This window comes from Clytia hemisphaerica, unplaced genomic scaffold (genome assembly GCF_902728285.1).
Source record: "Clytia hemisphaerica strain Z4C2 unplaced genomic scaffold, Clytia hemisphaerica genome assembly, whole genome shotgun sequence".
Classification (NCBI taxonomy): Eukaryota; Metazoa; Cnidaria; class Hydrozoa; order Leptothecata; family Clytiidae; genus Clytia; species Clytia hemisphaerica.
This window is the reverse complement of record NW_027103264.1, coordinates 17,756-28,705: the sequence shown is the minus strand read 5'-3', so window position 1 is coordinate 28,705 and position 10,950 is coordinate 17,756. Positions and strand designations below refer to the sequence as shown.

Genomic DNA, 10,950 nt, shown 5'->3' with positions numbered 1-10,950 from the left:
AACCCCCCCGTTTATTTGGAACCTAAGAGTAATCCGAGATACGACGATCCGTGTTTTAGTAATTTAAAATACGGCGATCCGTCTTTTAGTAATCCGAAATACCACGATCCGTGTTTTAGTAATCCGAAATACGACGATCCGTGTTTTAGTAATCCGTCGATCCGTTGATCCGTCGATCCGTTGAACCGTCGATCCGTCGATCCGTCTTTTAGTATATGCCAAACACGAAAGTGAAATAAGAGAAAACAAAAATACCCTAGATGGTCTCAGAAATCTATAGGGAATTACCCTTCTGACTGATGCGGAAATATCCCTTCTGAAGTAAAGGTTTTGTTTTGTTTTTTAAACAAGAAAGTCTGACAGCTTTGAGACTACGCGCTGCTCAGATTTGCGCAAGCTGTAGTCTGAATCGCAGACCTTTACAAAATCCCAGGTAATATACTCTATAAGGAGCACGAATCCGTTAGTAGATTAAAAAAAAATGGTATTTCTGTACAGTATAAGAATAGAGTTTCAAAGGACAAAATATTGGGATAAAATTACACCATAAATATTTCTTTAAATATAAAACTTTCTTGAAAGAGAGTGAAAATATTATACAATTGAACTAAATACAAAACCGCCAACAAGATTATCAAAAAAAATCTGTAAAAATACGAATACAATGGTATACAATACAGTCACCAAACAATGATTTTAACTTTTAGTGATACGGCCAGGTACACGCTTTTTTTATAAGAATATGTTCTATAAGAATATCAGGGTGAAAATTGGCCAAATCGTAAGAATACCCTAAGAATACCCTCGGGTGTGAATTTCACAGAATTTGATAAGAATACGCAGTCATTTTGTATTTGGTCAACAGAAAATACTGCTTCCTTTGTTAGAGATAATGAAGCTTTGAGGAAGAAATGTAATTCTAACCCAAATGTTCACTCAAAAGTCGAAAACTCTCAAATTGATCATTTCTCATGTTTGTAAAAAACTCAAGTCTAAAAAAGTAAGAATACGTTAAGAATATTTCACCCTCAATTTTGGCACTTTTATAAGAATACTTGACCCACATCCTAAGTACACTATTCTTATAAAAAAAGCGTGTACAACCATTGAGTTTAAAACCCCGAAGTGGCTAGAGATAAATCTTCAACCTTTCTCAAGCAAGAAAAAGTGAAGTCCTAAGATTAAAATAACGGATTAAATCTAGCACTTTCTTTGTTTTCACCAGGCATAATCGAAATATGGCGATGGGTTTTATTTTAAATCTAGCGTTCGTGTGAGAACCACGCGGTTACGCGTTTAGGATGAGAAATAGGTGGTTTCATTTCCCATACAGGAGTTTCGTGTCTGGCCCTTCGGGCTAGGAAGTCAATGGATACAACGTAATTAAACGTTCAAAGTCTCTCAAGAACGTTAATTGTGATCAAATTACACTGTTTTTATAAGAACCCGTAAATTGTGCATCAGCCCCTAATGTTTTTTTCAAATTACCGGGCTCAGTTTTGAGCCGAGAAGGAGCTATTTCAAATTGAAAACATCGGCGTAACCTAAAGAGGCATCAAATTTTTGAAAGTTTAACTTTGATATTAAAAATAAATTTCATATTCAAAACATTAAAATATACAGCTTACCTTCAAACATACCATAAGCGAACTAATTTTTGCTGTTTTTTCGCGGTTTTTTGACAAAACCGCAAAAATTAGAACCCACGAATTGCATATTTGGCCATTTTTTATTAAAAATTGAAAAATACCGAAGAAAATGAAAGAAATTTGTCCAAAATAGGGCAAAGCTGCGAAAATTAATCCCCGCGAAATGCGATTTTTCGCAATTTTTTTAACCACTAAAATTAGTTCCCTTAAGCTTCATTATAACTTAAGTCCATTCGTTCAAGTGTACACTCTTATTTGCTACCATGTGGAAACCGCTCTCAAGGGAAGAAGTCTGATTACTTTCGCGGGCGGAAACTTTCGCCTTTTTCGCGATTTTGATCCTTTTTCGCAGGTTTCTGCCAGGTAAAAAATTAAACCTGAAAAACGCGAAAGTTTTTTTCCGCGAAATAAACTTTTCTAGTCAGTTTTCGACTTCGCGAACTTTTCTGCCCTTAAAGTATGATGTCATGGTTTCTACATGCTAGCAAGAAAGGGTACATAATCAAAAAATAGAATGGACTTTATATTCAAGTATTAAAATAATTATATAGGAGGAAATAAAAAATAACACAAAACAATGTTATACCTTGCTAAATTATAAAACTGTCTTTGTAATTAATTGTTACCATAGTAACGAAGTTTGTAATTTTTCAAGATGCTAGCGTTGCTTCGACGAATGAGGCATTGTCAACACCAGCTGAAAGATAACAAGGAATAAAATCGAATTTTGAGACTAAGAAGCCTAGTCCGCAGATGATGGCATTCAAATGTTGTGTGAGGTTTTCAAAAACAGCAAAAAAAAAAGAAATTGGAATATCCTTTTTAAAAATCACTCTTTTCAAAGGAAACTTCACAATATTGGTTCTAAAGTAGGTTGAAAAAAAAAATTTGTAAAATGGGCCAAAATTGCGGCACAAATCAAGAAAAACACTATGTTGATAAAACAGCAGCCACAAATTTGTTCAATGAGTAAAAATCAAAAATGGAACCAAAATTATCGGGTCATTGGGTTAGAATTGCGGCTCAAAGTTGACGATTTTTTTCATATATGCTTTGATTGAAACCACATTTTAAGCCCATTGAAAACCCTCCAGCTACAAATTAAACCCATAAGTATCTTAAGACCTTGAACTACCAATTTCAAGAGAAATGGTTAAAAAATATTGAAGTCTTAAAGCAGGACAGCACATAAGCCAACCCTAAAAATGCCAACTAATACTTATATGTAACAGCTCAGAAGGTTATTTACAAAAAATGGTATTTGCAGCCACAAAATGTACACTCTTTCTTAAAATAACACTGTATTGTGTCAGATTGTGTTTCTTTTGCTTTAGGCTTTGCAAACTATTCATGTATCGAAAACAAAACCCAACCTGGAATGTGTAAATTGATAAATTAGTGACTGAAGTATGATTGAGGCCACATTTTAAGTCCATTGAAAACCCTGCAGCCATAAATTAAACCCATAAGCATAAGTATCTTTATCAGACCTTAAACTACCAATTTCAAGAAAAACTTAATGACGTCATCAAATTTTGAAAATTTAACTCATCTTCAGCACAAATTTTAAGATAAAATCTTCATGGAAACTGCAAAACCGGCAATTATGTTAAAGAAGACCCTTTTATCTTTCAGAATTTTTAAACAGAATCTAAATATCATCATTGGTTCGATTGTAATAGCCATTTTTGTAAACCATATATTTTGGCTTTATGCCGACAGGTGGAAATTTTGTGATGACGTCATCGGTTTTTGAATGACGTCATCAAATTTTTTTTTGTTCCAGGAAATTTGTGTCATGATGGAGAACATCTGTACCAAATTTCATGACCGTAGCTCTCCTAGGTCAAAATAATCGAGGGTGGTAGATTCTACCCCCCCCCCCTGGGGATACAAATGTCAAAAAAGCTTGGGGCTAATAGTTAAGGGGAATCTCTCGGATGGAATATGGATTTCGAGTTTTAAGCCTGTATGGCTAGAGAAACTTAACTTTTCCTAAGCAAGAAACAGCGACGCTTTAAAATTTGCACAGCATTTAGAAAACAAATTGAATCTAGCTCTAGTTTGTTCTTTAGTAGTTTAATCTATTCTTCGCCACGGCATGACGTCAGAACTGGGGTACAACAGAACACTTTCTAAAGATTAATTATGTGTTTTCAGTAAACATAATCTTTTAGTGAGTTAAACCATAGTTTTTGTTTTATCCTCGAAATTATTAAATCTTATTGGTCGAAAAAGATGTCACATGACTTTCCGTGGCAAAGAATTGATAGATTCTACTTTCCATCCAACGTTTGTGCACAAACCACACAGGTCATTCTCTAGATGAAGCTCTTGGATTGGAAACGAAGCCATTTACTCAATCTCGGTCAAAATTATTGAGAGTTTTGATTAATTCCTCGTTTTTAGCCATTTAAAGTTCGGGCGAGAAAGTCGCTTTTGGATTAATTTATTCGAATATTTCAATTCGGGAGGGGTTTATAGACTTCCAGGCTATATTCTGAGCCCTATTAAGTCTTAAGTCTAGCGTTAAAACTCAGAGTTAAAACTCTACCCTTCCAACCTAAGATTTCGTGGGAATTTCCTTTTTTTTCTCAATTATTATGACTTTGATTGTATTATGAATGGGGGGTTTTAAATAAGCGAAGTTGATGGGAAAATTCGCAAAACTTATTAACCGGGGGAAGGGTGTTGGAATAAAAATGTGTCGGGCTGAAAATTTGTGAAAGGAAGGCTAATACAGCAGAATTAGGGCAAAAGAGGGAATTTTCAAAAAACATTTCCAAAAGATTAATAAGCGCCCCTCTCTTATTAGGTACCAGAGAGTAGTGTCTTTAGCCAAAGTTTCTTAGGAGATTTTTGTTCCGGAGAAAAACAAATTAAAATCTTTACAGAATAAATTATATTTACATTAAATAACTTTTTCACTATACAACCAAATAAACTAACGAAAATAAACACACCGGATTATGAAAACTTACATTTATACACCTACTATTTAATAACTAGTTTGAGTAAAGAAAATGATTTAAGTTAATTTCAATGTACTCAAAGTTTCATACCATCCAAGCTCACTATTTGATAACTTTAAATTTCGAGCCGAGGTCTACCGACGATTCGTATTTTATAGAAAATTTGAGATGAAAACAGGGTTAAAATTCTGACAAAACTAACCAAACTCGTATCCAAACCATTTGACACCACGACAGTTCTTTAAAGGGAAACATTTTCGCGGCGCAATGGTGTGAAATGAGTGTTATCTGCAGAATGCTTTGCGTAAGCCAAAGGCAATAACAGTGCTTAATGTTAATGATAACATAGCTTTATACTAGTTTGAGTAAATTAAACGATTTAAAGTTAATTTCGTACTCAAAATTTCATGCCAACCAGAATGGCAATCATCAGTGAAATCTATAAATTAACTTATCTTATTATGTTAACTGCGGAACATATTTTCTCGGTTGATCTTCATCTTCAGGTTGATTTTGCAGATTCCACTTTGCGACTTTTTCAAATGTTTTGAGACCGGGTTTTCGGGTTCTAGACATTCGATTTTTTGACGTCACTTTTAACTTCCGAAGCTGCTGCAAGAGCAAAAAAATCGAATTTGCGTCAAAGCACTTGAAAGGCTTCTACTTTTTAAAAATCGTCAAAGTGGAACTCACTAAGAAACGAGATGAAAAATCCCGGTTTTTAGCGAGGTGCTCGCTACCCGAGAATCAGTTTGCTAAATATTTAAAAACTTACAAAACAAATAATTATTTACACAACATAAATATTATAAAACGCACTTAACCCTATTCATACTAGGCTTTTAGGGGCAGATGCATGCACGACGCACCGGATACGACAGGTACGTCGGCTGTCATACCAGATTTTCACATAAAACCTCGACATTTTCCTCTTCGTGGGTAAAATCGCTTTAATTTTCTCATTCGCCGTACTAGATTTGAAAAGCGTCCGTCGTTTCTGAGTAGCATGAATAGCTTATTTCACTGTCAGGGTTATTTAGAGATCTGGGCACAACAAAAAAGAATCAGCGGTTTCCCAAGTTTTCAAGTATTTCATGGTTTTGTCAGTCTTCTCCTCTTCCTCAGTGTCGATAAATACCTTATCGGGGAAAACTTCGTCGGGAAAAATTTCGTCACTTGCTGGTAGTTGGCAAACGCATTAAGGCCGGGGAAAATTTTCGTCGGGGAAAATATTCATCACTTGTCCAAAATTTCGTCACTTTTCCCCGACGAAGTTTTCCCCGATAAGGTAGATCATATCAGAGTTTTTGATTTTTCTAAAAAAGCGATGCATTGTGGGATTGTTTCGGGAGTTTTACAATATAAATCTTTTAGGAATTCCTCGAGGGAATTCTATTGTAATGGTCCCAAAACAATCCCACAATGCATCGCTTTAAAAAAAAATCAAAAACTCCAAGATCTATCCTTCAAAATTCTATTTTCCCGACAATCTACTCGACCAAAGTGCAAAAAAACAACAACAAAACATTTGTATGGGACATGAAGCCGTTTCGATTGGGTTAAAACAATGACGCCAGTCTTTTCGGGTTCGTCTTTTGGTCAAAATCGATGATGTGATTTAAAGATTTGTGTGGAGGATCTCAATAATGAAGCATTTCTAAAAGAAAAGAAAAAAAAAACGATTTATAGGCCAAATTGGAAACAGATAAAGCGTTCCAGTAAACACCTAAAAAGTTGGTCATTTGAATCCATGCATTAAATAACTCATTATTAATAATAGCAAATGTTATTTGGGTTATATGGGTTATTTGTTTAGGGCAGTAGCATAGCCAAGAGGGGCGCAAAATTTGTGTAGGAGAGCAGATCTTTATGACACTGTAATTATCTATTCATGGTATTATTGGAAAATTATAGTGTCATAAAAATCTGCTCTCCTTCACAAATTTTGCACTCCTCCAGTCTACGCTACTGTAGGGTTTAGTAGAATCAAAGAATTAGACCTCTCTACTTGTAATTTTTTGCTAAAATTAGCTCAAAAAAGGTTGTAACCTTGAACAAAATAATATTTGGCTCACATCGTTTTGAATTGAACGGAATGGCCACGGGTCATCCAAAAATATTAGTAGTAAGGGGTGCAAAGCGTATATAATGAAACAAAAGAACACCACTTTCTCACAGATACGGTGGGACACCCTCCAACTGGAAAAATTGGCCAAAATATCGTCCAAAGTGAACAATTTTTGTCTCCGCTGGAAATAATCAAATAAATAAAACCTCGCTGCAAAATAGTGTGCTATCTTTTCAATCGCCAATGAAAACAATAGAATTCGAATCCCTAGCCATAAAAAACATATGGATATCAATCCCCAATCCCCCGTTACTTTAACCCCTACTGACTGAGAAAGTCCTATCGGGTCTGTGAGAAGGAGGTTTAAAAGACAAAAAAAAATTAGATAAGTAGTAAAAAGTATTAGTACCTTTCAAGAGAAAAATTTAGTTAGTTGTGAGATTAATATCCAGTTCGTCAACCAATTTGTCAAGTTTGTCGTTGTCGGGCGTAAATTATTGGGCGTTGTTTGATGTTATGCAATGTAGTGCAATGGGCGTGGTTAGTAAATTGATTTAATGATTGTGACCACCCCATATTATTAGTAGATGGTTATAATGTGTGTTTCACCGCCGTTTGCAACCATAATAATTAAATATCAATCCATGAAAAATGTACGCGATTTTAAAAAGATTCGCAGCTAAAAAAACGGTCTATCGTAGCACACGTATTAGTGATTCAGCCCTTCCTCAAGGCAATTTAGGATAGATTTTATCCTAGGATTAGTTAGATATAGAATATTGAATTTTCCAACCGCATCACTATTCCAATTCAGAAATTTTGCCACCTTTTGCCATGCGGCAATCATCCTAGTAGTATAGTTATACATCAGAGAGAGTTAGATTTCACGGTCGTCTTTCTTTCTAATTACAACAGATGACTCTGGATAAACCACTCACCTGTCTTAGTTTCGGGTTCTTTGCCATCAGTCATTTCGACACCATTGTTTGGTAATGGAGGTTTACCAGCGCTTGTGGTGGATGATGATTGAGTTGAAGGTTCGGAAGAGGCGTACGGTTCGGGACCGATCAAGCTAAGCACGATGGGTAAATACACTACACCGTGGAACATACCAAACACCACGACCAAGAAAAATAACTGAAATAAAACAAGAAGTGATAAAGATTTAGATTTATCCACGACGCTAACATTTCCAAGCCGAAATATAGCTTGCATTTTATGACATTCACACGTCTATGCATCTTATATCTTACCATCTTGGATCGTATCAAAGGGTAGCCTGTTACCATGAAATTGTATGAAATGCCCATGTATTAAAGCGTGATAGCAAAAAAATATAAAACCAAATATTCGATTCTCGGATTGGATCCATTCATTTTCAAGGGGAATCGGATAAACGGAATTGGACGAGCAAATAAGAAGAAATATCAAAGAGAAGGGTGTGAAGATTCTCATTCGTGAAGAGCTAAAAGAACCTTTTTGCACAGTAGAAAACGAATAGAGAGAGTAAAAAATCTTTTTTCCTTGTATAGGGTCTTTCAAATTTTCATTGAAACAGACGTACTTTTATAGCATTAAGAGCCTGTAAGCTCTGAAGAAAGTCTCCTTACATAACATATCCGAAGTGCTAAGTAAGAAAAAGTACTAATGATAATGTGTAATGAGCTTTTACTTAGATTTTTTTTGTTTTCGATATTTTTCAGGAGCTCTTCGTTTTCTCTTCTTCTTTTTTTCAATTTTAGTTTTGTTTCACTTGTTTTGTGGTTGACAACATAATATGTTACAAAAAACAAAATATGAGAAGACAAGTGTGAAAAGAAAGAGGAGTTTTTTATAAGAACTATATTTAATACAAGACCAAAGTTGAGGCTGAAGTTCAGCCCGGGCGGGGGTGGGGCAATAACCTTGACGGCTCACGGGGACGTGCCCGCTGGAGTTTAAAAAAGAAACCCTGTCATAGATGAATATCTGGTAAATTTGAGACCCTGTCAGAGAGTAAAATTGAAAGATTTTCCGGTTTTCACCCTTAAAAGTGGCCAAAATGACTAAAAGTAGATAAAGAAATTGTCAAAAATTAGCAAAAGTCGACCCTGTCAGATACACATCTCAATTTGGGAACCTGTAAGAAATCTTTAGAGCCCGACCAGTAACACGCCCCTGTAGAACAAATAAAAAAGGGTAAAGCTAAGCTTGAAGTTTATTTTGGGTTTCTTATAAAAAACAACATGTGTTATTCTCTGTAGTTCTTTTGTTTTGTATTTTCTCTTCTTGCTTTTTAATATTTTCGAAGAATTCATTTTAAAAACAATACATGGATATCCCAATGAAAAGTGAAAATGATATCCCCCCCTACCTCAACAAGAATAAGTTTAGTTGCTTTAAAGGCAAGGGGGCTTGTTATTCTACGTGTATCGACGTCTACTTATGTCGCTTATCAGCGAAAACTAACGTCAATACAACGTCAACACAACGTCCATCCAACGTACAATAAAGAACATTCAAACAACGCTGGGTGAAAGTTTGGATATCGTCTCCAAATTGTTATTACATGGTTTTCTGTAATTGATGTGAAACTTTATATCGATAAAATAGTCAGCTAGATTTTGCATAAGATATATTCGAAAAACATTCAGTCAAAAAGGGCTCTACACGTGGTTTTGATACACAGCTGAATAATATTCATCATGGCGTCATTTCAAAAGGATGGTGTTTTGTATGACCCACTGTTATCGATCAGTAGAAGCGTCGATAAAGCTGTAAACAAGAATAAAGATATAGCGCGTACTAATAATCATACAGTTGCTGAGCTGGAAAAGAAAAAATTGCGCTCGCTGCGTGAAATCACTCGAATGCAAGAATCTTTGGTCAGTTGTGGTATAAGTGGATCGAATAAAAAACGACTGACAAAATATGCATCTTTTGATGAAAGCTACAAAAGAAATGAACAAAAACCACCATTTCAACGAAAAACCAGCTCTACGAACGATGGAAAACAAATCGAACAAATTTCATCGATAAATGATCGAAAACGTTCGAATACGTTTCACGAAACACGTCGAAAATCAAGTAAAACGAAAAATCCGATTCTGAAATCAACCCCATTGCAAGGATGAAACAATATTTGACAAGAACTTGTCGGGAACTTGTCATTTTTTTAATTCGAAGACATAAGTTTGCTGAATTTTCATTGTTTTTATTTTGTCAATTTCTGTTAATATTAATAATTATGGCATTGGCAACTTTTAAAATATATTAATAGAAAGATCCTTAGGTGCGGCCGTGTATCATTCAGTTAAAAGCCCTGAAGGGGCAAGAAACAAAACTCTTGGAATGAAGACACTTGTTTTCCATTTGAAACGTGTGACCCGCATGGTTTTCACAGAAATGCTATTTGAGTAAAATGTAAAATGTTTCACTAAATTTCGAAGAATATACTGCGTAAGGCTTTATTATTTTTTACTTGAGAAAGGATGAAGAATGCAATTTAACCAGTTGAACTATAAACTCGATGGTTTGTATTTAATCTTTGTTGGTGTGTGCTTGTGTTCTGCTGTAAAAATATTTTAAAAGTGAAAAAGGGTACAAGGCCCGAGGGGAGGCACTTGATCAAAAAGGACCGTATGTGCAGCCAAGAATTATGCCTTTTAAATCCAACCCTTACACTGCAGAGAAAATTTAGCCAAATTCGATTAAATTTGCGTAAAAAAAACGACCTTAGAGTGCATTTTCTTGAAATTTTTCAGATTCTCCAAAATTTTGCCAAAAGAATTTTGCTTTGCTCACTCTTTACACCCTTATAGTCAGAGGCAGCCGGCGGAGAAGTTTTTTAGAAATATATGTTCTTATCTTCTAGGAGACCACATTTTATGACCTTAAATTTTCTTATACAAATGATGTGTTCTGATTTCTAGGAATTTCTAGGAAACCTTTATCGCATTATTTTGTCCCCCGAAACTGGTTCGATGGTTCGATGTGTTCTAAAATCTAGGAAAAGCATTTTGCCAATATATATATACTTGTAAGATATTTGTTTTTTCCACGAAAGATGTGTTCTGAAACTTTCTAGGGTTACTAGGTAACAAGATCATATCAATTTTCTCTTGATTATACCCATGTCTCCTTAAAGACCTTAAAAAATGTGTTCTTAAGCTTTAATACTTTAAGCAGAAGTATTAATAGTTTGAAATCATTACTTTCAAAAAACTTTTCAAGATTTCAGTTTTTAGTAATGCGTCTACAATTAAGCATGGATTTCCAGAGG

At 34.9% G+C, this 10,950-nt stretch overlaps 1 long non-coding RNA gene across 1 annotated transcript; it reads right to left on the bottom strand.

The window, feature by feature from the left end:
• Positions 1–549: 549 nt before the first annotated feature.
• Positions 550–7,830, bottom strand: LOC136800802 (uncharacterized). Its single transcript, XR_010845757.1, has 2 exons — positions 7,628–7,830; positions 550–2,346 (listed from the first exon to the last, which is right to left on the bottom strand). It is a non-coding gene; the product is annotated as an uncharacterized lncRNA (long non-coding RNA).
• Positions 7,831–10,950: the final 3,120 nt, after the last annotated feature.